General features: G+C 39.7%; 1 protein-coding gene and 1 long non-coding RNA gene across 7 annotated transcripts in view; one reads left to right on the top strand and one right to left on the bottom strand.

Annotated features, from left to right (window-relative positions):
- Positions 1–1689: 1689 nt before the first annotated feature.
- On the bottom strand, positions 1690–18977 carry LOC108963291 (uncharacterized). Its single transcript, XR_003945830.2, has 4 exons — positions 18457–18977; positions 9341–9524; positions 2451–2605; positions 1690–1898 (listed from the first exon to the last, which is right to left on the bottom strand). It is a non-coding gene; the product is annotated as an uncharacterized LOC108963291 (long non-coding RNA).
- Positions 18978–19810: 833 nt separating this feature from the next.
- The window catches only part of ERBIN (erbb2 interacting protein), a 117086-nt gene continuing 109064 nt past the window's right edge, over positions 19811–27832 (top strand). For 5 of the 6 annotated variants that reach the window (XM_050986534.1, XM_050986536.1, XM_050986533.1 and 2 more), the window contains exons 1-2: positions 19973–20040; positions 20425–20505. The gene's annotated coding sequence lies outside the window, so the exon portion shown is untranslated. Of the gene's footprint in view, positions 20041–20424; positions 20506–27832 lie in introns of all 6 variants that reach the window. The other variant, XM_050986537.1, reaches the window with a different exon arrangement.

The following is a 27832-nucleotide window of genomic DNA, read 5'->3' as shown; positions in this document are numbered from 1 at the left end:
CCATTGAAAAGTGCTTTCCATGTTTGGATTTGTCTTCATTTGTACCTTCAGTAATGAGGCCTTGGGCTGTGCTGTGCTAACAACCATGCCATTCACCTGCGCTACTCCTGACCTTGAGTTTTCCCCATATACTTTTATTTATTCCCTTCACCTGTCCTTGGCTATGTGGCTTTTTGCACTTTTTGGAGGAAGCTGTGTAGCCACCTGTTCTTATTGGCAGACTAAATTGGCAAAATGTTTCTCAAAGGCCTGAGGCTGATTTACAGGGAAGAAAACAACCGAACACAAAGCATATTGTGCCCTTCACCACCTCTGAGCAACGAAGCACAGCATTGGAAGCTTTTGTAAGGCAGGTGGCATGCCAAAGTCCTCGCAGCAGCTGTGCCGACCCTGGGCATTTTAAATGGCAAAAGAAAACACGTATGCTGTTCTTCTGGTAAGCTGTTACCATAGTGCTTAGATGTCACGAGTCTGCAGGAGTAGAAACTTATCCGGTTTATCAAGCTGAACTGCCTTTTAAATTGATTTATCTCTTCTTGTTCCCCTGCCAGGTCTAAGCAGTTTGTGGTTTGCCTGGGGCCTTCAGCAGCAAGGAGAGGAGCAGCATGGCAGCTCTGCTGCTGGCCAGCAGTTGTAGGGGACTTGCTGCTCAAGCCTGAAGCAGAAGGTTCAGCTGTTTCAGTCCCTGTGCTGCCAGTCATGCTCTGCTGGTCACTGCCACCAGAGCGCCTTGCAGACCGAGCACTGCTGCAGCCCTGCACTGGGTGACCAAGCTGCATCTGTCAGCCACATTTCCTGCAGCAGCTTAGAAGATATTGACACACCAACAACAGTTCAGTGATTTTGACAGGTTCCTCCCACACTGCAGCACCTATGATTTGTATTAAAATGGCATACCAAGTGCTGTAAATGCTAAATAAGGGAGGTTCCCTCTCCTAGGTTGTGTACCAACCAAGGCTGGAGGGATTGCTGCACTCCTGCTACCCGTGGTCCGTGGCAGACTGGGATAGAATTCAGAGCTTCTAAATCCTAGATTAGCAAACTAACAAGATTATCCTTTCACTCTGAAAAAAAGATTGAGAGATTTTCGTAACACCCAAAACTAGTTACATTGAATTGCCTGGAGCTGTTAAACATTAAAACCAGCCTACCCACAGCTCTGTTGGTAGAGTGTAAAAGTTCCACCTTGATCACACAGATACAGTCACATGTCAGTTACAAGGCTGTTTGAAAGTTATACTACTGACATGTCTTTTATTTTTAATAGCTCCCATGACATTATGAATGCCTTCATAATGAAAATAACTTATTCCATGAAAGAGTAGATGTCCTAGTACTTAAATACATGCCTTGCCAAAGTCTTCTGCTTAATGGCATTAGAAGCAGCAGTTTCTCCTGATCAACAGTTCTGCTAACATTCTAGATGCCACAGAGAACCAGAACAGGTGGATCTCCCATAAAAAAGAGTTTTTATGAGCCAGATTTTGTACAAAGTTCTGGGTGTATACAGTTCCACAGGGCAACTTCCGGCATTGGGTACTTAGGCTCCTCTCCATATTTCTAGTATAAATTCTTTTATGACATTTATGATATGTTCATATGAAGAATTGTGTTACACCCAAGCAATATAGCTGTAGCCAGATCAAAGCAATGAATTGTCTAAGGGAAAGAAAAAGTCACAGACAAATCTTACATTTAAAATGGATCTTTTGAACAGAAATCTGTAAATCCAAAGGTGCCTTCAGCTGATCTCTCATAAAAATCCAACAACATCCTTTCCCTAGCTTCTCTTGCAGCAGAGCTGGACCTCTTCTATTCCATTCTCTTCACATATTTTCCAATAGACAAATTCTCTTCTTTACAATATTGCCACCTGCAGCCTTTGTGGTTTTTGGGGTCTGTTGAGGATGAAGAAACAGAGTGCCCCTCTGTGACCAGTTTCTTGCAGGTGTAAGAACATTGCAGCAGATACAGCCTGTGCATGTCTATGAGTTTTATGAGGATGCCCAAAGGCCAGGCTGGATGGGGCCTTGAGCAACCTGATCCAGTGGGTGACATCTCTACCCACAGCAGGGGAGTTGGGGCTAGATAATCTTTAAGATCCCTCCCTACACAAGCCATTTGACCATGGGGCTCCTTCCCACATACATTGGACAAACCATGGCAGCACTTCAGTGCAATGACAGAGGTATCAGGACATCCAGACTGCTCCTCTCCTCATGGCAGAACATGGTGGATAGTCACTGTTAGCATTACACAGCAGCGTGTCCCCATGATTGCCTGCTGTGCATGTGAGGGACGCATATACCCACCAAGAGACTACTTATGTACCCTATATGAGTCAAAAGGTATGTCCAGCCATGTTCCCTGTCACATGGCTGGATGTGCACTCAGCATTTGGTGGGGGTTAGGAAGAGTTTCATCATGTCAGCTTTATATTCAGTACATACCATGGAAGGAGCTTTATCCGTGTCTTCCTTCACTGTTCCCCTTAAAAGGCTCCATTGTCCCGAGCGGTGTCAGAGTGCTTCATTTCAGCTCCAAACACCAATTTTTGAGTACAGTGAGGGCTGTGCCCAGGAGCTATGGGACTGCCTAGCAGGGCCTTGAGGAGAGAGAGGAGAAAAGATCATGGAATTGTAGATGTGTTTGCTTGAAACTTGTGTGTTAGGAATATGCGCAGTGGAGAAACTGCCATTAACAGGCTTGCAGAACTGGATCTGTTCTCCCATCAGTATTTATCACAACAAGAAAGACTATCTGTGCTCTCCGGAAAAAAACAAACAAACAAACAAAAAAACAACAAAAAAAAACCACAACAAAAAAAAAACACCAGCAAAAATAACAATAATATATCTTAGCCCAATTCCATGAGACTTTATTGCTTTGTCACTTAGTTTGTTAGTATTATCTGCATTTCCAGCGCAACTAAGGCAGGCCATGATAACGAGGGAAAGCAGAGCTGTACCAGTGGCAAAAGGCCAACTCCCATATTACCATATTTCAAAAGCAAGGAATTTTCACTTTTCCACTGAAATCTATTTTTAGTTGTTTAAATACATATTTTTATTTTGTTATTCCATTATTGTTTTCTGAGTTTTATGATTTCTATGAAATCCACCATAAATCGGGAATATTCAGTATCTAGACCGTGTTAGGAATGTCCATGCTCCAGGAAGGGATTTTATAGATTTAGACATCAGCAGTTTAGAAACTGCGTTGTCTGGCTGCAGTAGAGCAGTTGTGGGACATCAGCCTTCCCTTCGAGCTGTTTCGTGCCACTGCCACTGCCTGTTGGCCAAAAACAAGAGTAAATGTCACTTGTGTGCTGTGCTGCAGTCCACGCCTTCGTCAGGGCCAAAGTGCAAGCCTCACTGCCTGGGTAAGGAGCAGGCAGCATATGCCTGTTGCTTTCCTTACCCTGCAGGGCTGGAGGCCCTGACTGCGGTAGCACTGGATCAGTCCTGCTGGGACCCTGCTCTCTACCGCAGGAGCACTGTTTACCCAGGGTACCCACAGCTGTCTTCCTCCAGGTCTGGGGTCAAGTGGCTCCTCTTGCCATCACAGTGCTCTGTGTCTGAGGTGTGTCTGCACTTGAGGATTGGAGAAATTTATCTTTTTTCCGTACAGGGTGTTTTTGTTTCGAAAACGAAATCAGCAGAGAAAAGAATACGCGGATTCTGCTACTGTAGCCAAGTCTTCGTGCCAAATTTTGTGATATAGCATATACACCTTCAAAATGTCACCTTATTTTGCTCATTAAAGAATTATTTGCATGGGGAGGCTTTGATTCTTCATGAGTGGATTAATTGTTGGCATGAAATTTCTTTCCTTCTTTAACAAACTACTGTCCTATATGGAGTTGACACTGAATCTTAAAGTACCCTACATAATCATCTGACAATTCTGTATTGTGTTTTGGCCTAAACATGCCTTATGTCACTCTCTTTTTTTACTTTCATTTCACTTATTCTTTGCCTGGAATATGCCTCATGAACACTGGGGAAAAACATCTCAGTTATTTGAAAGATAAAAGTCATTTGAAGTGGAAGATTTTTAGAATTGAACACTTATGCCAAGACCAGATTTCAGCAGGAATTCAATAAGATACTATTTTTAACTCTCAAACTGAAATTAGTTAATATACATTTCTGAAACTACTAGCACATGGATATACCAGCAGTTTTTCCAATAAAGATTGTTTAGCTACTGAGGTTAACAAGCAACAAGGTAGGATTATTATAAATAAGGAGAACCCTAAAAATATATTTACCATGTGAACTTTGAAAGATTTGCATCCTCGTGAGTATAACAAAACTTCAGTGGACCTCAGGGTTCCATGATTTCACCAACATCTTACAGCCACTTCAGACCATTTTAATTGAGTATTTAGACTGCTCTGTTTATTTGATTTGCTGTTTGCTTATTGAATGCTCATTTTTAGTGCACTCTTTCCATAAGGTCTTTTTCTCCTCAAAAGTAACAAAATACACTAGTGACATGTGTAATACGGTTACAACAGGTGAACCTGAGTGTTCATTGTTGTCCTTTTCTGGATCTCTATATCCTCTGCAACTTTTTTCTGTGCAGCTCAGTGTAGTACCATTGGTGGAGGCAGTGGTGGAAACAATACAATCCCACTTAGCAGTTGATCAAGCAGAAGAATGGTTTAGAAAGGAAAACAATTACTAGTGTTGAAAGACAAGTGAGAAAATTAATGGTGATCTGTCTACCTTGAACTGAAGGTGCTGCAGTCTTTCTTGAACTGAAGCTAGGAGAACTAATAAAGCATTGATACATATTTTCCCAGTAAATAAATATTAGAAATTATTTCTAATGAAATAATGAGCTTTCACTTTTTAAATGAAGCTGAAGGACCAACAAAAAGACTATTGTATCTCTTTTAAATCTGCAATAATGCCACAGCATGAGAGTGCTATTTCTTAAAGCATTTTCTAAAAGTGATGCATGAATGAATACTGTATAGGCATCAGATTTGGAACAGAATTGGGGCTGTTTATTGTAATCATAAAACCTGCTTTCCTGTGTCCTAAAGTTTTTTTAATCAGCCAAGATATCAGATTACTTATAATTACAAAAAAATCCCAATGAAACAAAAACCCCAAGTCCCAACTAAATAAAAAAACTCCTTACTTGTTCTGCTTGCTTGCTTCAGCTGAGAAGAAAATGAATTTTTGTTCTTACATTACCTAAGTTGTATTAGCATAGATGCTGTAGCACTGTATTTTAGCCAATGTGAAAGAGTTGTCTTTGAATTTGTTCAAGTAAGATATTGCTTAAATGGTAGATGCATTCAGAAAAAAATATTTTACTGGACAAAATAGTACTGGATCTTGGGTAAAAAAATGAAAAACAAATTGAATGGAATTAAGTAATGTCATGGTTTGACAGTGGCCAAAGACCAGGCATCCATGAAGTTGTTCATTTACTTTCTCTGGCTACAGCTGGGCAGAGGAGAGGGAAAAATAAATAAACAAAGGGCTCATGAGTTGAGATAATGATTGGGAGAAAAACACTCTAAGGGCAAAACAGGTTCAAATTTAAAGGTATAAAGTAAATTTATTATTAACAGAGTAAGAGGAGGATAATGAGAAGTAAAACAAGCCTTTAAACTTTTTCCCCTTGCCCTCTCCCTCCTTTCTGTCAACAGTGCAGGGAGGCAGGGCTTGGGGGTTTGGTCAGTTCATCACTGGAGATCATCCTCTGTTCACTCAGAAAGAGGAGTCTTTTCTCTGCCATGCTGTGGGGTCCCTCCCACAGGCAAGTAGTCTTCCCAAAAACTGGTCTGGTGTGGGTCACTCATCCACTGGGTGCAGTGGATGAGTGACCCACAGTAAGGGTAGGCTGCTCTGCTTTGGAAGCAAGGATTCTCTCTCTACCTGGAAGCAGGGGTGGAAGCAGGGGCCCTCTCCCTCCATTCAGGTCTCCAGCTGGATCACAGCCCCCTCCAGCATTCACCCGCTTCAGTGTGAGCCCTTCTTCCCCACGCACTTCATGCATTATGGGGGCACAGCCTGTTTCACCATGGTCCTCACCATGGCTTCCAGAGGAATCTTGGCTCTGACATTTGGAGCACCTCCTCCCCCTCCTTCTGGACTGACTTAGGTGTCACCATGTTCTTTTCCCTCACATATCCTCACCTCCTCCTCTATATAGAAGAAAAACTGCTGCTCCTAGATACCATTGCCAACAAGTTCCACTAATTCAAAGATTCCTGCAGATGCCGCAGTGCTGAGTTGATCTCACCTGGGTTCCGTGCTGGGGAGTTGTTCAATGAACAGTGGTTGCTGCCGTAGTGCTGTTTAACATCTCACCTCCTGCAGGGTGCCAGGAAGGGGAAGCCACTGCCGTCCCTGCGCTCTTTGCCCACAGCACGGCTGGCTAGGGGCAGGGGCCAGGCAAGGGGAAGCCACGGGCCACACCAAGATGGCAGCAGCTGCATTGCCATGCGCTGCACTGGGAATGGTCCCCAGCAGAGGAGCCTGACCACACCTGGACAAAAAATGCACCTGCACTATTCTGATTTTCTTCTTAAATGTGTAGTCACAGAGGCATTACCAACCTCTCTAACTGGGCCAGCAGCATGTCCATCTTCAGAGCCATCAGAGATTGGCTCCATTGGACATGGTGGGACCTTCTGGCAGCTTCTCACAGAAAACACCCCTGTAGCCCCACTTTGCTGCTACCAAAAAATGAGGCCATGCCAAATCAACACAATTAATTAATTGCCTCTATTTCTTTTAGTATATCAATTAGCAGCCCTAACATCTGAGTCATTAGGCTGTATTTTACAGTCAAAATGTATGGCATAGAAGATCTCTAAGCAAATGTAATTATACTTTCACCGTATTGTGCTTAGCTTTAATACACTGAAAAAGCACATTCCTTCTCCGTTGCAATCTAAGCAAAATCAGTATCTTGTCGTCTAAATCAGTGCCTTCTGATCTGATCAATTTTCAGTAAGAGCTCTAAACAAGACTCTCTTTTTTCAACTGGTAATAGAATTTAGAGATTCTTATTCTTTATTGCATAGACGCTATTACAGTCATTGTTAATTTAGTTTGATGTTTAAGTCAGCACAAAATTCCCAGCACTAACGGGTGCTGCTCAGAGTCTCAGGATTCTCAGATGTACTATTTGAATGAGAAAACCCAATATACCTTTTCTGATAAAAATCTTAATTCTGCAAAATACAAGATAAAATAATTTAAATTTCATGATGCACATATAAGATTTAAGTTAATGTTAATTTAAGGCATGTTGATTTTGAGTTTTCTGGTTGAAGACTAATGTGATGTTCATAACAGGGATTTTATTTTGAACTGAAAATATTTTTGACTGACATTTTGAAAAAATATGAGCATCTTCTAATGATTTTACATTGGCCAGAGAATGTACTAGTCTATCACTTTTCCCATATGAAGCTATCCGCATTGGAGAGTTAGTTATTTCTTCATGAATCTGCTATTTTTAGAACTTTTTTCAAGAACATTTTTAAGAGAAATAAATCTAGACTTACATTGAAAGTCTGTCTTCAATCTTTGTTCTGTTGTATTTGCTGCTCGGGTAGCTTTTAAACTTCTGCCCTTGCCTCTCTTCCCCTGTGCTGTCAAATTGCTGCATGGCACTAAATTTTCTATGATGACATGTGTAAAACTTTACTTTTTGTAAAGTAATATCTTGTACTGTAGATGAACAGAACATTGACCTTGCACAACAGTGTCATTAGAAATGTTGTATTTGTACTCAAACTAGTTTTCATTCTGTATCTAGATAGGAAGTCTGTCTTGTGTTCTTTACTATGGGATATCCTGTCTGGAAAATAATGGTATGTATTGCAGAAAATAAAAGGATGGGGGCAGGTTATATTTACGTGGGGTTAAATCAAGCTCATTTTATCACTGCTGTGGTTGTGTCATGTTATGTTATGTTTTGTAACTGAAATCTGAAATCTACACAAAATTATCTGGGTGTGGGAGAGAGAAACAGCAAAGTATTTCTGTGAGTTATTACTCCCCAAACAGCATAAGGAATTAATTTTAACCTAGGTTTCTGTTATGTAAATTACCATCAATGGGAATTGGGAAGCTTAACATGGGAAGCTTAGAAGACAACTGTAAACTGTTCCAGGTAATTTTTAACTGCAGTGTGACTTGTCTACTGTTTTAATATTTTTATCAGCAAAGTTTAACAAGTAGTGGTGAATGTCAAAGCAGAGAATTCATAAAAGATGGATTTTACAATGATGTTGGCTATATAGCAGCCTTCTACTAAAAGATATTGTTCTTTAAAAATGATCAGCTTCAATATATATGAAAATGTTTCCTAAAAAACAAAACGAACAAAAGAAACCACAAACAAACAAAAACCAACAAAAAGAGTACTTGCACATTGTTTTTTTTCTTAAAACACCTAGTGAATAGATTCATCTCTATATACATATAAAATACTTTCTCTCTTTAAAATTTATGTGATTTAGACAGCAAAAATCACATTAACTGAAACTCAATCTTTTATGATTCAGAAGTCAGTAAAGGAAAATGAAGTGTACAAAACATTCAAAATTACAAACATATACATAAACTTAAAAAATGTCTAATACTTCAGTTGTAAAAAAGGCTGCCAGTTACATATAAAAACATTTGTGTACAATATGATTCGTTTTGATGCCTCAACATATTTAACACCTGACTAATTAATTTCAAGCATTAGAAATAAACTAAATATTTAGTTTAATTTTTTAACCTGAGCATTGCGTGAATAGAATATCTGAGTATATCTCATTAAGTACAAGCAAAATATCCTTTATTTAGATGAGCCACATTTACTGCCCTATTGTACTGCGGCAGAGGATTTTTCCTACATCTGTGATGAGAATTGTCAAGTGGCATTAATTAGCAGAGTCTTAGAGCCTCCATTGTAACTGTACTTTCTGTGAGTAACACATCCAGCTCACGCCAGAGGAAGCATTTAGGAATCTCACTTCCCCTAAAATAAATGGAATTAAATGCCAAAATACATTTACAACGGTTCTAGCCTTTTGTTCAAAAGTCTGTAATTTAGTTCAGTTTTTAATCCTCAAGTGGCTGTAAACAACCACCAGGCTCTGGTAGAGCACTGTAAGACCAAAAACAGAAAAGTACTGAAATAAAATTTACATCCTTTGCCAGAAGTTCCAGAGACCTGATGCTATGTATTTATTGATTTCATTAAGTGGAGTATGGTATTTGTGTAAGTCAGTCTGCAGTTTTCTTTTTGGAATGCTGTGCTGGGCCAAAAGTGGTTATTTTGTTACCTACCTCTTCTGTCCTCTCCTTACCTTTCCCTCCTCTCTGTCCTTCCACTTACTAGTCTCCCTCTCCTTCATAGTCATCTTCACCACAGACTTAATGACTTTTCCCACTCCTTTGGTTGTCCTCACGTCACTTTCTATCAGACTGATGGACTGATTTTCCATCACTTCTGCTCTTCAATAAAGCCGTAGGAGAAAAAAGCAAGTTACCCTGAAGAGAGATGGATGATGAAACAGATGAAACAGTTGCGGAAGGATTGGTGTGACTTGCGCTGTGGTAAGAAAGCATGGACATGGCAGCCTTATGTCTAACATGGTGTTCATCCCAATTGCATATCCTGGCATACTCTGCAGAATGAGAATGCCCATGTTTTCCCAGACATATGTGACTATACTTGGTTTTGAAAATTAGTTCATGTAGTTTCATTTCCTTTTTCAGCTTGCCTGTTTCCCCAAGACTAAGACCACTGAATATCCTTCTGTTCTACTTGATAATATTTGTTTTCATTTATATCCTTAATTTCTTTGCAGTAGTACATTAACTTGAGAGTACATACTACCTGCTCACATCCATTTCCTCTGGAGTGACCAACAGGTATTACTAAGTATTATTCCTCATGTTTCTCAATGTCAGCAGCTTTTTCCTACACTGTAGCCTTCTTAGTAATCTGTACTTACATTTCTTTCCTAAAGGATCATTCCTAGAGTTTTCAGAGTGCTGATCCTTCCACTACAAAAAGCTCTAACATCTGCATCTCCAGAAGCCTATATGCACAGGCAGCATAACTGAAATTTGCCAGGACTTTTATCTACTTCACGCACAAGAAAATAAAATAACTATTGGGTCACCTGGATGATATTTGAATGTGGTAAAACTGGCCTCTTCTCCACTCATTCCACAGTGATCTGCTGGGACTGACTGATCTATTCCCAAGGCAGCACTCTTCTTCACAGGAGACCAAAACACCTCTGTTCATCACTCTGCTTTTCACCGTTCAAAGGCTGGTCGTTCCTGAATGACAGCTGAACTACTTCATTCAGCTCCAGGAAGGTCTTCAGTATCTATTAGAAGCTAATCAATCTCCTTTTTACTGAAGTCCCATAAATAGGAGAGAGAATGCAGCACTGATGCAGCACTGGCTCTGGGTGATTTCCCTCTTCATGCAATCATTATGAAAAGAAAGTATTCATAGGACATTTTCTATATGTAGTTGAACAGAAGCAGTCCAGTCTTTGGAAGCACAGTCGCTGCTTTCAATGTTGGAATAAGGGACAAGACAGCTATACAATAATAATTTTGGCATCTTAAATTCAGTTTTTATTCCCCTAAGAAATGCTCTTTTTGCAGTGGAGCTTGGTTATTTAAAATTTCAGTAGCTAACAGTGAAGAAGAGGCTCATTCCTCTTCTCTTATTGGTGAGGGATGATGGTGGAGAACTTAGAGATGTTTGCTGCACTACTGAGATTTTCAGGACTTTTCCCTTCTAAGACCAAGCAGTTGAAGAGGAGGGGAGGAAGGAGAAAATGTGTATTGTGGGGCAGGAGAGCAAGGGAAAGAAGGGAGTCTTTTCCACTGAACATCTGAGAGCTACTACTGCATTTGCTGAGACATTATTATTATTATTAACTCGTTCTTGAAGCTTCTAGTATGGTCAGTTTGGAATGTACAAATGAAGGCAACTGAGCAGTTAGGGAAAGGAGATCTGCAGGCAGCAGCTGGTTGGTAGGAGCAGAGGAGTTTTAAATGCCTACAAGTAACACTGCAAGTCATACTCCCTCAGCTGCTACCTCTTCCATAGCTTTTCACATTAATGGCATATTAACCAGGCAAAACAAGGAGATTTACTGGCTGATGTTCCCTTCTCAGGATTGCCAGCACAAGTAGTCCATAAGATGGACAAACTGAACACTTGCTCTGCTCTCCTTGCATGTATCCAGCCAAGACACTTAGGCACTCAGACAAAATGGTTCTGGATATTATCTGAGCCTTGTTGACATGTCACATCACATATCAGCCTTGGAGTGCTCACTGTGTACACTGGCATCAGCACTGCCAACAGCAAACTGACTTTGGTACATCTTTCCATGACAAAATCCAGCCAGGCTTCTCCTAATGTATGCAGCTAAATGCAGAATTCCTGGTAATCTTTTTGTTCTTGGAAGGAGATTATGATATTTTATTTGGCATGGCAATAGAACAGCAGAGTAAGTGCTGAGAGCTGCCTATGGCAGCCAAGACATTGTGGTCATCAAGGTCTAAGCTCCTTCCACTGTATGAGGAGGCTGTTTGTTGTGAGGGTCTGTAAGGGCCCTCTGAAGCTCTGTATTTGATTTCTGCTGAACAAGGAGATGAAAATGGCTTGCTGTGCTGTCTTATGAGCCTGTAATGTCATAATGAGGAAGTGAAGTTCAGGGGCAAGTAGGGCCTTTCTTAGTTTCCTAATAATTCCAGCATATTCTCAGCTTTGTAAAGCAGGAAGGCAGTAGCTCAGAAAAACATTGTGTGTGCCTCATTTAATAAGTGCCAGATGGGTATGTGGGTTTTACCTTATCTCAACAGTGAGTACATATATAAAATGTATCCCATGCAATTAAGGTGTTTCAATGTACACAGGGTTAGTGTACTTTTCTGATTCAGTGTAAACAAGGCCTTAGGTAATGGATCTAGAGACAGGTGTAGCATCTTATTTCGATTAGCAATAACAGTGAAGATATAAGCTTGCTTCTATGAAAAATATCTCTGCATTTGAAAAAGCATACCCTTATATTTTAAATCTCTGTGACAGAGATTTAAAATGCCTGTTAAATTACCTGACTTTCTGGCACATTAATTACTTTTCCTAGACATATGTGTGATTCACATAGCTTTTGTGTCTACATATTTTTATTGACATTTATTATCTTAAAATGAAAGAGGAATTAAATCTCTGCCATAAGCATTTTGCACTGTAAGGATGAATGCTTTCACTTTGATATTTGTGCCCATATGTATGCATATACATATGTGTATATATGTACACGAGACATTGATTTATATACATATACATCTCATATAATGATTCAGATTTAGGCTTTCGTGGATCAATTTTGTGTGTGTGTGTGTGTGTGTGTGTGTGTGTGTGTGTGTATACACAAAACTTTCTTGTTTTTTGATTGTATTAACACATAGAGACATGGCTGAACTAGGGGCAAAATAGCTTATATAGTAAAAATAGATATGCAATGAAAAAGAACACAACCACACCCTGGCAATTTCCCATTTCTTCAGAGTATGACAAGAAAATGTCTACATAGTTCTAAAATGGTGAACAACCTGACAAGAACAGTGCCATTTACATGTGAATGTCTTAAAAAGCAGTTTATGAATATTCACATCTTAGAGGATTTCTCTCCCAAAGGTTTCTTGGTTGAGAAGGGGCTTAATTCAAGATGATTTCAGTCAAAGATAAAGAACTTGAAACTGGAACAATTGTTTTTCTCATTGAATAAAATATTGACACACTAAATTGGTGGTTTTCAGATGAAGGTGCCTACCTGCCTGCATAAAGAACTGTGGAAATCATAGGAGAGAGCAACCAAAACTTGAAAATATTTTAAAATGTATCCCTCATACCAGTAATGGCATCATGTTCATAAACTACTCATGGGAAAGTATTTTAAAAGACTGTGCCACTAAACCTTACCTAAACTTCTCCACAGATTTTCACTGCTGAATTAAGAATTCATTGCCTTTTGTGTGCTAGAAAATGAATATCACCATTCTAGATAACATGGCTGGCAAAACGTGACAATACAAAGTACCTTGCAGAGGAACCCACAAATCAACAAACTTCAGAAAATTAGCCACTATGTGAGGTGCACTAGGAAAAAAGTCTCAGAACTGCCTTGCAAGGAGCAGGCCTTGCATTTGAATTAACCTCCCAAATACCACCTATCAATCTAATAGTGCAAAATGGAAGACCTCATTGATAAAATATTCCTGTCTATTGCGTAATACTCAATGCTGGTGCATATATACAAAAAAATGTTAGATAATTACGGCATTTACACTTCCTTTAAGACTTCTTCCTTCCCACATCTCTTTTTGGACAACGGTTCCAGTATTAAACTCACATTCCAAGCAGACCTCCCCTGTACTAACAAACACTCATTAGAATGAAACCTTGCTGGCACAGCCTATGTAAACTTCGTTAATACTGACACATTTAACGTGATTGATATCAGTGACCAAAAGAAATAATGGAAATTAATTCTTTTGAGTTTTCTTCATATTCTTTAAAATGGGATATATTACACTAAGTATCACACATTCTCATGAGAATTACATACATGGAACTCATCAACTGTTATTCTCTACACTGAATTGGCACAGATAAAACACAGCAAAAGGTAGGAGAATAATTGTTTCATTAAAAAAATAATCCATCTCTTGCACAGAGCAGGGACTAACAAGGGACCTCCAACTTATGTTTGAAAAATAATCCTGGGAACTACATTCTTCATGGAGACAGTAGCAACATTATTTTTAAAGCTGACAGTTCTTGCAGATTCATCCTCTGTACGTTCATGTTAGCAGCTCTTTTCTCACCAGTGGTTTAATTGATTAAAATAATTTTGTATACTAAAACCAATACATCCCACTTGTATTTAGTTTGGGTTTTCCTCCTTCTTAGTTCTCATTAATTCTGTCAGTCAAGTCAAACACTTTTTCTCCATATCTCTCAGTTGATCTAATTAAAGGTATCGCCTTTTCTACAAACTTTGTCTAATTTATATCCCACAGTGTCAAAATTCATTGACAGATGTCTCACCTGAGCTGTATGCCTGTTTAATCTGAATGGATGCTGTTTTATCACAGCACTTAGAAATATGTTCATGGAAATGGGCTGAGTCAATACTGTCATGATACTCAGATATATATTCTGCTACCTTGCTAATAGCATAGTTAGTCAGAAGCTATGCATTTTGACTTTAGTTTAAGAAAGTAAAATTTTTAAAATATTTTATTCTAAAAATAGAAATAATTACATCTCTAGACTAAAGAACACTTCTCAAAGTACTTGGTAAAGCCAAGCTCTCTGTTGAGCACTTTTGCTTTTTTGTAGAAATTGAAATGAGTTAATACATAACTTTTTCACTTTTGTGGCCTGGAAAGTGACTCTTTCCTTATTGATGTGGACTAATGCTCTAGAATATACCTGCCCCATAAAAATGTGTAAAAATATCTTTTGATGGAGGAAAACAGTAGATGAAACCTGCGAATTAAAACATAAAAAATTTATTGTTTACGTCTACCATGCCTTAGAACATAGGACAGATATAACTGAAAAAAATACCTATTTGAGATTTTAAAAAATACTCTTGAAACCATTTTTGTCAAAGGAAAATTAAAAATATCTATAATGTTTCTATAAGTTTTCAGTGATACTAGTGATATTAGTGATAAAGTGCAATTTTTAATATTTTGTTTGTTCAAAGGAAAATGGATAAAATATTTGTAAAAGGAGAACAGTTCAGCACTTAGGATGATGTCATCTCTTAGGATGATGTCATCTCTATTGATTGTGTGAGGAGAGAAAGGCAAAACAAAAGTAAAAAAGGGCAACTGAAGATTTCATAAAGAAGAAAAATGGGTAAGAGGAAATTGTTCTTTTTTAATTGAACTTAAAATTGGATTTCATATGTAATGAAAGAAATCTGCATTTGCTCTAACAGATTCTGAAAAAAGTAATTATTTTCCCCAAAATGAAATAATCCTTTATCATTAACCATATTTTGCAGATGGAAACCAATCAAAAGGATTTTTTAAACTCTTCTAAAAACAGTCCATGATGGCTTTTCTAGAAACTGGAAACTCTTTTCCTAGAGTTCAGTCTGTCAGTTTAGCTGGCCTAGAGACAGAGTTCATCTCACTGGACTGTTTTTATATCCTTGCTTCAAAAGGCTTTACCTTGTGATTCCAAATATGGTAGTCCATAAGAAATTAAATTTGAAATCTCATTGAACCAACACTGAAGCCAAGAATTCACACATTGTTAGCATTTATTTTTACATTACTGACATTATTCACAGAAAAATACAAGGGAAAGGTAAAAAATTTATGTGTGCATACACACAACATTGTGCTAAAGACTAAGAAATTTTTATTGCTAGAATTAGCACCTTCTACGAAAAATTAATTGTCAAAATAGAGGTAAGCCATAAAATGTAAAATAAATGCAATTCATCCTTCAGTTAGAGAAGTCTGGTTTTATTTAATGCCTGTGTGATGGTGGGTTCTAGAGATCTAGCATAACTGATTTTCCATAGAAGAGTATTCCCAGATCTGACTAGAAGTTGGTACAGCATTCTTTTAGGATTTCTATTTGGACACAAAAAACCTCAACAGCATTAATTGCTACCCTTCTAGGATCCAAGAATTTAGCAAAGGCAGTCCAAAACTACCATCGGTGCATAGACCACATACTGAGCACATGGCTTATTTTAGGCAACTTCGGAGTTGGCTTTTTCTGCCAACTTTATGTGTAACTCTTTGTCTTAAACTAGGCAGCAAATAATTTTTGGTTATGATCTACAAATGTCAGTGTCCTCACATAGTCTGGCTTCATTTTCATTCCTTTCTCTTTGTTTTCACCAGAACAAGATTTATGTGGTGCCATCAGCTGCCAAAACAGACCCTTAGGCTAAGAGGCTGCTGTATAGCTTAAAATCAGTGTTAAGGAGACTATCCAGGAACAAAGCAGTCCAAATCAGGAAAGAGTAAAAGTATCTTAACAGCACCATTTTGTTGTTTCTCCTCCATATGAAATGCTCCTCCATGTCCCAAGTGTTCCTCAGAATTCACCAGCTCTCCCATGCAAACCAAGGAAGATAAATAAAATACAAGCAAAAAGTCACAATATAATGGTTAAAATTAACTCTAAAACATTTCTAACCATGTCTAGAACACAGAATATAAAAATAGGTTGTGGTGTTACCAAGGTTTTCTATTGGTACTTGCATAATAATTCATCACTTTGATTTTACTGTTTGAGAAACAAAGCAACCAAATACAGAGAAAACTTATTTGTATGGTGTATTTAGCCAGTGTGTACTTGGGATTGTACTGAAGTTAGACTGAACAGAAGTTGTTTACTTAGTTTCTCTTCAAACATGGTAGATATGCATTTTGAAGTTATAGCAACACACTTCTAAGACTTAACTGCCACTGAATTATACCAGTTTTGTGTTAATTTCACCAGCATAAATGTCATTGTCATCCAGTTGTGAACCACGTAAATTCAGAAAATGCTACAGTAAGATATTTTGGCAAACTTAAATTATGGAATACTTAAAATAAACTTCAATATACACTTATTAAAGAAAAAATTACTTATTGCCTCTTTATGTCTTTCAGGTGGTGGTTACTTCCACTAATTATTATTTAATATTTGTATTGCAATCATGCCCAGAAGTTCCACTTCAAATCAATTTGAAATCCACCGTTCAAGTCACTACCTGAGAATTTAATAAGCAGAAGTGCTTACCCCAGAGGCCTTTCAGTCTATTTCCTGGAAAAGTGGAAACATGCAATCATAATGAACAACAGTAATAATAATAGGGAAAAGCAGCAATTAAACCCTGTCACTCAGAAGAAACTATGTAGTAATGGTTCAGACCACTTAATTCCTAAGAGGCAAACATACAGGTGACTGTTTCACCAAATGTTCTTTCAGTTTAGGTGCATGTTGTTGCAGTATTTACTAGTGCTCCTGTTCAAATATAAAAATTGAAATTAAAATGAGAGGAGTTTGGGCTTGATGTCCAGCATTAAACTGTGTACAAAAGATTTGTTTAAACATTCAGTGGGAGCAGATGCATAGTTTCACTTGAAAGACTCATTATGTAACTCTATTTTGTACTTTGTGCACCTAATCTGTAATTATTTGGTAACTGGGATACCATCTCTGGGAATTAATATTGCTGGGGACTCTGCTGGAGCTGTAATCTAAATACTGTCTTGATATTTATAGCACATTTAGATCCCTAGGATAACTCCTGGTATTTTCTTAATTTGTATAGATAGTTATATCTTGTCTGTGCAAAATGTCTTCAGTAGTTATGCTCCAGCTAGCTGTAGTTTCAGCAGACCTTGGACAGGCTTTTATTTTGATAGCTAAAATTGTAAGTGAAACAGCATCTTACATTGCAACTGTTAACAACTATCGGAGATTCACCATCTGAGCAACAGCTACTATAAATTCTCACACCCATCTATTACTCTGCTGCATTAATAAATGCATCGGGCAATTTGCAGTATACCTTTCAAAAAAAAAATTCACATTAAAAAGTTGTGATAATTCACATAAGAAAGTGCCTTGAAGAGTTCATGATGGAGGGCATCATGAAATAGTCACATTAATTATGATAAGGATATGTTATGTGGTATATGACATGAATGATCAATCATTTGCATGAGATTAAAAAAAATTAGTAATTTTATTATAGACATAGTGTAGGGCACCAATGCAGGGCACTGTAGTGAGAAATTCTAAATCTGTTGTCAGTGGGGGTAAAGTTCTCTTGCTTGGCCTTAGTCCAAAGCTGACTCATTTGAAGAAAATGGCTTTTCCGAACAAGAAGAAATAGAAGCGACTTAATGTTTTGGGAAATATCTATATATACACATACAATTCTCTTTTTTATAAACTCTGATGACTGCATTTGATTTAGTTTAATGACTTAAATTTCGGCATAGATGTAGTCCCCAAAGCAGGGCTGCATGCTCTGTGAAGATGGAGAAAAGTAAAGAAACAGTAAGTGAATATTATTATCCTAGTAAAAAACTCATGCTCATTTTTTGTATCTGGATACCAGCTGGATATCTGAACATATAATTTCCAAATACAGGCAAGAAGTTTAAAATTAATAACACTATTGTTAAACACAGTGGGCTTTTATAAAAATGTGATAATCTCTATGTTTTGCTGATAAAGATTAAACCCTTAATGCAAAACCCTATAAGAAAATAGATGAAGCAAACAATGATCATGAACAGGAAGTATCAATTTGAGTTACTGTCAAGGACTGGTAGGGTTGTAAAGGACTTTTCTCATCTAGTCGTACGTTAAAATCACAGACAGGTCAATAGTAACATGACTTACCACTTTACCTTGCTGTTCAATGGCTCATATAATGCTTCTTAGCATTTTGCCAATTTCTCAGCAAACAGATTATCATCATAAAACACTATTTCGTCTTAGTTGGTGGCAGTCCCAGTAGAGTAGCCAGGGATTAAATTAGCGTGAAAACAAAACTACCTCTATCCTTAGATATGGTCTCTGCTGAGCCCAATTAAGGAGCATAAGGTGAGCAGCATGTACAATTCCACCCTGCTGTCAGCTTCAGCGCTCTGTTATGGCTGAGCAGAACTCCCGGCTCCAGGACTGTTAAAATGGCATATTGCGTACACAATAGGTTATCAAATACCCATTTCAAACAATCCAGGAAATTAAACAGAACCTCACTGTTTCTGTTTGGATCACGACTATACTACTGCAATCCAAACCCAAGCGATACCAAAGCCGTGTGACCTATGTACTGCCTGCTTTTCAAACGTATTTGTACATGACTCTGTCAGTCAACACGCACTTTCAGTACCATTGTATTGTACTGACGGTGTTGAAATACTTGGAAGACAAAGCACAGCAGTGTTCCAGGGTTTACGTGAAACATTGTGACAATACGTGCGGCATTATTTTAATTGTTGTTGTTTGCGTCCAAGTTTAACGTAGCATACCCAAACACCAAAGCGTGGGTGGAGGCTGTCAGTTTTTCCCTTGGGTGTGCTCGCTCCCTCAGACCCTTGGTAACTCCGAGTCAGGCAGCACAAGGTGCGGGAGCAGGGGTGGGATGGCCACGGAGGCGCAAAGGCCAGCGCCTGACGGAGTGAGGCTGCGCCTCAGTGCTTTCTACGGAGGGTGTGCAACCATTAAATTACGAAGCTGAGCTGCTAACGAGGAAACTTCTGTCATTCAGGACTGAATTTGCCTGCGCGACTAACGCTCCCGGGCAGAAGACAAACTAGGACAGGCCCCACGCCGGGCAGCAGCGGGAAGAGCCATTCCGCGGCGGCGAGACACAGCCCCGGCCCGGCGCCGCTGGCGCCGCTCCCGCCTCCCCCTGCCCCGCGCCTGCCCCAACCCCTCGCCAGCGTCCCCCGCCCCGCCTCGCCCTGTTCCTGCACAGCCCGCCCCCGCCGGGCCCCATTGGCCGCTTCGCCCGTCCCTCACGGCTTTCCCCCAGCTCGGCGCTGTCCGCCCGGTGCTGTCCGCCCATCCCTCCTCCCACCCGACACAGCCAGTGCGGGCGCGCCCGCCGCGCCTGCCTGCTCCTGCTCCCCCTCCCGCCCGACCCCTCTCCCGCCTGCCCGCTTCCCCGCCTCCGCCAGGTCTCGGCCCGGGCTCTGCGCCCGCTCCGCCCCCCTTGCCGCTGCAGTGCCTCCCCCGTCTGGCCAGCGGTGCGCGGCGCCGGCAGCAGCAGGGGCGCGGCGGCTTCGCCCGCGGCCACCTCCCCTTCCCCCCGCCGCGTGTCTGCCCGGGACGTTCATTCCCCCTTCCCACAGCTCCGCCGCCTCCCCCGGCCCCCGCTGCCGAGGCCGGGGAGGGGGGCGGGAGGCTGAAGCCGCGGGAGAAGGGGGAAGTGTGCGAGAGGAGGCGGGTAGCGAGGGCGGCGGCGGCGGCGGGCAGGTGAGGCAGGCCATCCCGCTTCCCTTTAGCCCTTGGCGGTGGCGGCCGCGCTCGGGCAGCGCGACCCCGGGTGCGCAGCCGGGGGGCACCGGCCGTGCCCATCGCGCCGGGGGGGCGGGCAGGCGGGCGAGGGGCGGCGGCGGCGGGCGGGCCGGTCCAGGCCAGGCCGGGCCGCGCTGGGTGGTGGGGGGCGCTGCGGTGTCGCCGCCGGGCGGGGCCGGCGCGACTTGGGGCCGGCCGCGGGGCAGACCTCGGCGGGGGCCGGGAGGAGCCCGGCTGCTCTGGTGCCCTCTCCCCGTGCGCACGAACTTCCTCGTCCACGGCGAAAGCTGCTAACATTCCTTCTCCTCCTCTCCCTGTTCTCTGCCCTCTTTCTTCCTGAAGAAGAAAACTCGATTGGATTTAACTTGGGGTCGGAAGAAACTCCTGCCTGCTCGATCTGGTTTAGACGCCCCGACAGCTAAGGTAAATAGGGAAGGCTTGGGATCAGCAGCAGCAAAAACAACAGAAAAATCCTTCCTCTGGGAAGGGGGTGGAGAAAATAAGCAAGGAGTTCAGGCTTCGTTTTATATCCTGTTTTTGGCCTTTATATTTTGTCTCTGTTTTCCGCCTTGGCCTGCACAGTTTAGCTGCTCATTGTATTTCTCCCCGTCTCGCCTGAACGTGTGAACCGAGGCACTGGTTTCATGGAGGCAGGGAAAGAGTCTGTGAGACCGAAAGTTTTTAATCTCATCGGACACAGAAGTTTCTTTGTTCGGTCCGAGAAGGCACTGAGCTGAAGCTACTCGACTGCGTAACAGCTTCTTCAGCTCCCTCCCTTCCAAAACGTTTGGTAACCCTGCAAGTACAATTAATATATTGGGGATATGAGAAAGTCATAAAGGAGGTAATATATTTTATTTAATCATAAGCTCTTGAGGCCTTATGTCTGCCTGTTTTCTGGAATATCGGTTAGTGTCTGGCCGGACTTCCTCAGGGTCGCTCTTAAGTTTCTTTGTAAAAATATGCCCTCCTGGTCATCTGTAAATGTCGCAGTTTTTCCACCTTCGATTGCTGCAGTCACCCGTCTTCTTCCCCTTTACCCTCTCTGTTCTCAAACCGACGAGATGGACTGCTTGTTTTTCAGCTTGTATAGCGGAGGTCTGTCCTGCATTTTGGTCCTGGCAAAGTTCGTCTTAAGAACCTTCATTTAAAACAAAATACAGAACAAAACCAAAGCAGATAGCTAGTTATCTGACTTCTTTAATGTGCATGCAATTGAAGCTGTTAATGTAGCCTTGTTGGTTTTGGTGACCACTTTTCCCTTTCCAATTTTTGGAAGAACTTTTTGAAGCTGTTGAAGGGCAAATTAAATGTGAAGTTTTAGTGTAAGATTTTGTACTTCTAGTGCTTTTTACACCAACTAACTAGATGCACGTTTATTTCCCGTGCATCAAAGAGAAAATTATAGGTTAGTTCTTTCGTGAAGGCAAGGAGTTTCTCATATTGTGAGTTTCTCATATGGTGAGGTAGAAACCGTAGCTCTGGAATGTTTGTTCCTATTTGTCAAAGTCACAAGCAACATGTTGGTCAGATAGGATGTGTATGCTTCAGTCTTGCCAATGTGTGACATGTATTGGTATTTGGGAGTCTTGGACAAAGTAATTTCCGTGCAAAATTTTTAACACTCCTACATAGGTAGCTCTTTAACATCGTGGAGTAATTTAATGATTTAAGAAAAAATCCAACTCAATCTGTTTGATATACTATAAGGAAAAATGTTAACATATAAATGCCTAAAGCGGGTTCAGTGGGTGATAACAAATAAATTATTTGACTTGCAATTTATAGACTTACCTTTCCAGGCAGGAGTAAGGGTTATTCTTGGGCATCAGAAAGATCTGGACAAAATAAATGGCAGTGAACTTTGCTTTCCTTATGTGGCTGATGCTTGGCAGAAAGTCTGAATAGAGTAATCCTTTTACAAAGAACCATCCCTTTCCAGAGCAGTGTTTCAGTCCCAATAATGACTTGAGATTCTTGAGGGGAGGGTAAGGAGTTGTAGCCGTGCATGACAAATTTAGTTGTAAACCAGTATGTTCATAATCAAGGCAATTTTGTTTCTTTTCAGGCCTTTTGTGTCTCTCATGATGCACTTGATATTTTTCAATGCCATGTAGAAGAATAGTTCCTTGTAGTGGAGGCACAACTTTTTATGCTAGTGTTTTGTCACCATGGTAGCTATGGATAAGGTCCTTTTTAATGATGAAAGTGTAATTCAGGACTGCTTACAGCTCATGGTTATATCATTGGATGCCATTATGTCATTAACATAGTTTGGGAGTAACATGAAGGGATGTGTTCTTTCTTCAGATCAACAATCACAACTAAAAATCAGTCCGACATTCATATTCTTATTATGAACAAAATTATTTAACCTTTCACAAGGTAGCTCATGTGCTTGAAACAGCACTTTTACTGTGTGTTGATGGCTGGGGGAAATGTTCTTTTGACGTGACTGGTTCTTATTCATGAATTAAATTAAGCTTGAGTAAACATCGCTAATTTTAAGAAGGTGTGCCTGTAATCAAAGAACTCGAAGTTGCAGTATATAGCATACTATGGAATGCGATTATCATTAAGATGATTATTCTATTAGTAAAATAGGAATAGATCTGTCTTATGCATAAGCTGCATAGTAGACAATGCTTAGTGTAAACCCCAAGCTCTGTAGGGTATCAACTTGCGCATTGTGTTCATATAGAGTGGATAAGGGGTCTCTGTGGAGAAAATACTAAGGATAGTTTCTTAGTGTATTAAGCTGGTGGTCTCAGAAATCAGTTTTGATTTGTTCTCGGTGGAATTTGTTGAGAGTCTTTAGTCGCAGTCATTAAGAGGCATGCTTGGAAGATCAAAGCTAAGGAAAGGCTTGCACATGTGTAACATACATTATACCTCACATGTTAGCAGTAGGTCCTAGAAATAGAAGGGGATGGGAGCAAATTCGTCAGCTGGGCTTTCCGGTAGGGCTGTAATGAATCACTGTCTGTCTGCACTGCGTTCTTGTTTTGTTTTTGTCCTTCCTGCTCCTAAGCAAAAAGGAAAATCTTTTTGGGAAAATGTTATGTAAAGATCAAACAGTTGATATGTCATATCTTCAGCAGATTCTCCCTATAGAATAACCTGATCTGCTGAAGAAGTGCCTGTCATTTGATCCACTCAGAGGAATTAGAAATCTAACCTTTTCCAAATGAGTTACTAGTGGAGTTGGTGGAAGAGTTACTCATATGGACATGAAAATAGTAGACAGTATTCCTCTGTGAGACTGCAATTGTTCATGGTGACATTTGAAATAGATAGTTAAATGAAGATCATCTGGAAAATGAAGACTTATAAACATTGCTATTTTACCTTGTCAGCTTTTGAGTAAGTGCAACAGTGTGTCAAAAGACACTTTTCATATCAGAATGAAAACATTGAAGGTAGTTTGAGTAGTAAATAGTCTGTATTTAACCATTTGTAATGTGACTTTTTCTAGGATTTTTTTAGTTGTAAAAAGGTTACTTCACTGAAATACAGCTTTCACATTAAACTAAAAATACAGTGTTTGGATGTTGAGTTAAATCTTAAAAATGTAAGGTTTCAAAGTAAGGATGCTGATTGAGGAGAGATTTAATGTATCTCCCATCTAATTAAAAAGTGAAAAAATTGTTATGCTGGAATCAATAGTATTTTTCTTTTATAGTAATCTCAGGATAATTAGGCTTTTTCTGCTAGCTTGCCTTCACTGTTGCCAGATGAAAAATTGTTTGCACCTGGTGGGCTAATACAATGCTTATTCTTCAAAAACCACTGGCCGATGGGACTGCACAATACATATTCTTTAGGAAGAGCTGGAAAGCAAACCAGCCCAATTGTGCTAACTTTTACCACTTCCCAAGCAGTCAGCTATGACTTTGGGGTTGCTGACCACCAGAGACCACCAAAGAGACTCCCAGGACAGAAAGACACATGTGGAAGGAAAATTTGTTAAAGATTTTGAGGAAATGGTTATCATATGTATGTTTATTCCAGGAAATCAATGAATATGTGTGTAAAATATAGTATATAAACAGGAGCTTTTTCTGTACTCAGCATGCATGGTATTTTGGAGGAGATATCCTCTTGTGCATCTGGCCGCATAAAGAATGCCTCTTCTTGATGCTGCCTTGGTGGTTAGGAATTTCTTATTTTTACAGATTTTTGGTAACAGTTTTGATGACCCAGATGGGACCTAGTCCTGAATTTCAGTGGATCCAAGGGAACATTATCAAAGTCAGCTTTTTTAAAGATACTTGTTTCTCTGATGCTTGAATTTCAGTACAGGTGTTTATTACTCGTTGTAGTTTACGTAAAGGGGATTCAGAAGCGATATTTCAATGCTAGAAATACATTGTAACTTGCATAATTGAGAAATAATATTGTAAAATACAATGTAACTTGCATAATTGAGAAATAACACTGAACAAACCTCTTCCTTTGGTCTAAGTGAAACCAAACTGAAGTGTACTTACGTTGGAGAACACACCAGCATTGCAACTGTCCTGCCTAGGGTAAAAAGTTAAAGTTAAAAGTTTAAAAATAAAAGTTTAAGTTAAAAAGTATAGAATTTTTTTTTCTGTTCTTGGAAGGAATTTGTAGATACTTGACCCTAAGTGATCACTATGTGTCGGAACAAGCAGTGATGATTAAGCAGAGTTGGAGGGCAGTCTGAACAATCTTGGCTGCTGTGGAGATCCTGGTAGTTGTAATAATGAAGGTAACTGAACCTTATAAGGCTCAATCTTATTAGTTAAGATGGTTTGTATAGGTTGGGGTATAATTGTCTTGCTGTGAGCTTGTAGTGCGCAAGGGATACTTCTTTTGTCAGTTGTCTGCAGCCAGCTTTAGAAATGAGAAAAGTTCAGAGATGATTTGAAGTATTAGTAAAAGTTGCAAATACTTGAAGTGAAACATTTATAATTTAAGTATTCATTTGGAATGGGTGGTATTTTCCTGCAAAGTGGCCAGGGCTCTATTCTCTTTGCTGGGGAAAACTCCAATCCCAATAAATAAATAAATTCAAAATATTTGAAGTTCTGGTATTGTGTTAAAGATACATGCAGAAGGACAGTCTTGGTGTTTTTTTGGGTTGGTTTTTTTTTTGAAGTAATGTGCTTTGAGTTTTACTGCTGCCTTTGGAGTCTTCTCACCAGTTTTCAACTCTAAGTTGGCATGAGTAGTTCCTGTAGCAACTGCATAAGGGGTTCCATCTTCACCAACAGTTATGGAAGAGAAGTTTCATGTTCTTCCTTTGTCCCATGATGTGGGGTATGCGATTAGTACATTTGCAGAAATTATTTCTTCAACATTCTTTGCCTTCCTTGTTGTTTTTCAATATCTTCCAAAACTTTCAAATTTTAAGAAGCAGAGGATGGGGCATAGGTGCTTTGAGCTATATCAGTGCATCTACAGAAACGTCTGAAATGCAGTGCCAGATGATTGAATGTCATTCACAGGCTTGGTCATCTAGAATATCATTGTAAGAGAATGGTGGAAAGTGTTTCCAGGCTTGTCTGGAAGATGTCTGATAGACTTCTAAGGTTTTGATCAAGCAGTTGATCAAGTATTGATCAAGTTACTGCAGGTCTTTTGTCTTACACGTAACCCTGAAGATAACACGGATTTTTATATTTGAAACTGGGTATCAGAGAACATCTATTATTGGGAATTTCAGGTTTTTTTTGTCTGTGGAAAGATGTTGCTTGAATAGCTATGTTCTTATGTGCTCTCATAGTGCAACAAAACAACAAAGAAAGCTTGACTGCAGTGGTATATACAAGACTGAGGCCTGCATTTTCAGTAAAATTAGACTGAAAAGTGTGTCAGCATAGCAGTCTAAATCATTAGTGAGTTAAATGCTTTGTAAATGCTTGCTTTCCCTGCTTATGCTACTAAGTATGATGTTTAGATGTTTTATTTACTTAGGTTCCACTTTGGCCTTTGAGATGAGCCTACTTGAAGGAGGATCAGTGAACGTGCAGACAGCAGATAATGTTCACTGATCTCCTGTTGCTGGTATGTTAGCTTGCTGTGGCATGTTAGTCTGTGGTGGCCTGGAATGTGAGGTTGGTAGTTAGCTCCTTTTAGGAGAACATACTCATTTTGGGTTACTTCTGGTTACAAAATCATATGTGGTGCTAACCCTGGAGCTTTGTTGGTTGTTTAATTTCTGAACTGCTCTATATTTTTGGGGGATTGGCAGTAAAATTCATCACTGAGGGAGAAAATTCAAAAGTTCACTTCTTCCTGGTTCATACCTATTCAGTCTGCTATGCTGTAGTAAACTTATACAGGGTGATTTATTCCAAGTAATTAATGAGTTCTTTAAACATTTTGGAGGAGTTACAGGCAAAGGGATTTAAATGTGCAGCACTATAGAAAACAGTGTTAGGAACAAGCCTTCAATTTTACTTATGACTTTTGTCAGGTCACTGTTGTTGGTTCCGGTCTAGGTGTTGGGAAACTGTTAAAAACAAAATAACAAATATTTAGGACTCAAAGTAAGAAGAGGTGAAAAAGGATGTAATGAAATAAATGTTTAACCATCTTCTCAGAATGTAACAAGGAGGGAGAATCAGTTGGCACTCAGAATTTGTCAATTTGTCTGTCTCTGATCCTGATGGATGAGATGGGAAACATTGATATGGGGGGGAAAAGAACCTTCAGAGCTTTACTATTTTAGTGTAATATTATTTATCTATAGTGCATCTTGTGTTTTTTAGGAGAGTTTTGTTTTCCTGAATGTTTTGTGGGGATATAGGCTTTCTGTGTCTGTTAGACAATCCTGTTCTTCCAGTGTGTTACTATTGATTTAGATGTTAAGGCTTTTGGTCTGGTACCAGGTATTTCATCTAACTAAATGAAAATATAAGTAATACAAATACTAGAGCAGCAAGATATACTTAAAATTGATTTTAATAGACTTGAGGTTAATTTACTCTTTCTTTTTATTTATCTGAGTGCGTTTATCAATTTTTCAGGGAGCATTTATTTTGTTTTGCTTTACTGAAACAAAGAAGAAGAAATGCTGAGGATTCTGCCATTATTTTGTGATTTTGCAATGCTGTTCTTATGAGAAAAAGACAGTAAATCAGGCAAAAATTTCTCTGGGATTTTTCTGTGGGAAGTTGTGGAATCTGTTGGAGATGTATTGTCAACATTTCAAATATCCTGTAGTCTTTCATGATATCAGTTACTGAATTGGTTTTGCAGCAGCGGGTGGTGATGTGTCAAGGGAAAGATTATGGCCTTGTCAATGGAGCAGGTTAGAAGAAAGTGTTAGAGTGGGGGAGAAACATGTTGTTAATCAATATTTTTCTCTTCTCTTTCTTACTTTGCTTCTTCTGTTACATAAACTAACCAATGAAGAACCAACAAATTGTTCCTTAACCTTTTACAAAAACTCTGTGGAGCAAGTCCCTGCTTATTTCCAGCCCACACAGTCTTCCACAGGTGTTAAATTTCCAGATTTCAAATTTCAGCTTCAGAGCATGAAATATCTGCTGAGGAATTACTTTCTCTCAATTTTGTATTAACTTGGCTTTAATCTTTGAGAAGTCTGAAGGATGCATTGGACAGTTCAAATTAATTGAAGTCACAGCTATGAAATTCTCTGGAATTTCTGCATTGTGCTCTTCGGTCACTTTTTCCTATTCTGAGAAAAGAAGGTGACATGTTAATAGCAAATCAGCTTGGCAGTGTCCCACTTTTTACTTTGGTAGTGTCAAAGTAG

Source organism: Serinus canaria, chromosome Z, assembly GCF_022539315.1.
Source record: "Serinus canaria isolate serCan28SL12 chromosome Z, serCan2020, whole genome shotgun sequence".
Taxonomy (NCBI): domain Eukaryota; kingdom Metazoa; phylum Chordata; class Aves; order Passeriformes; family Fringillidae; genus Serinus; species Serinus canaria.
This window is presented reverse-complemented; position numbering and strand designations above follow the sequence as displayed.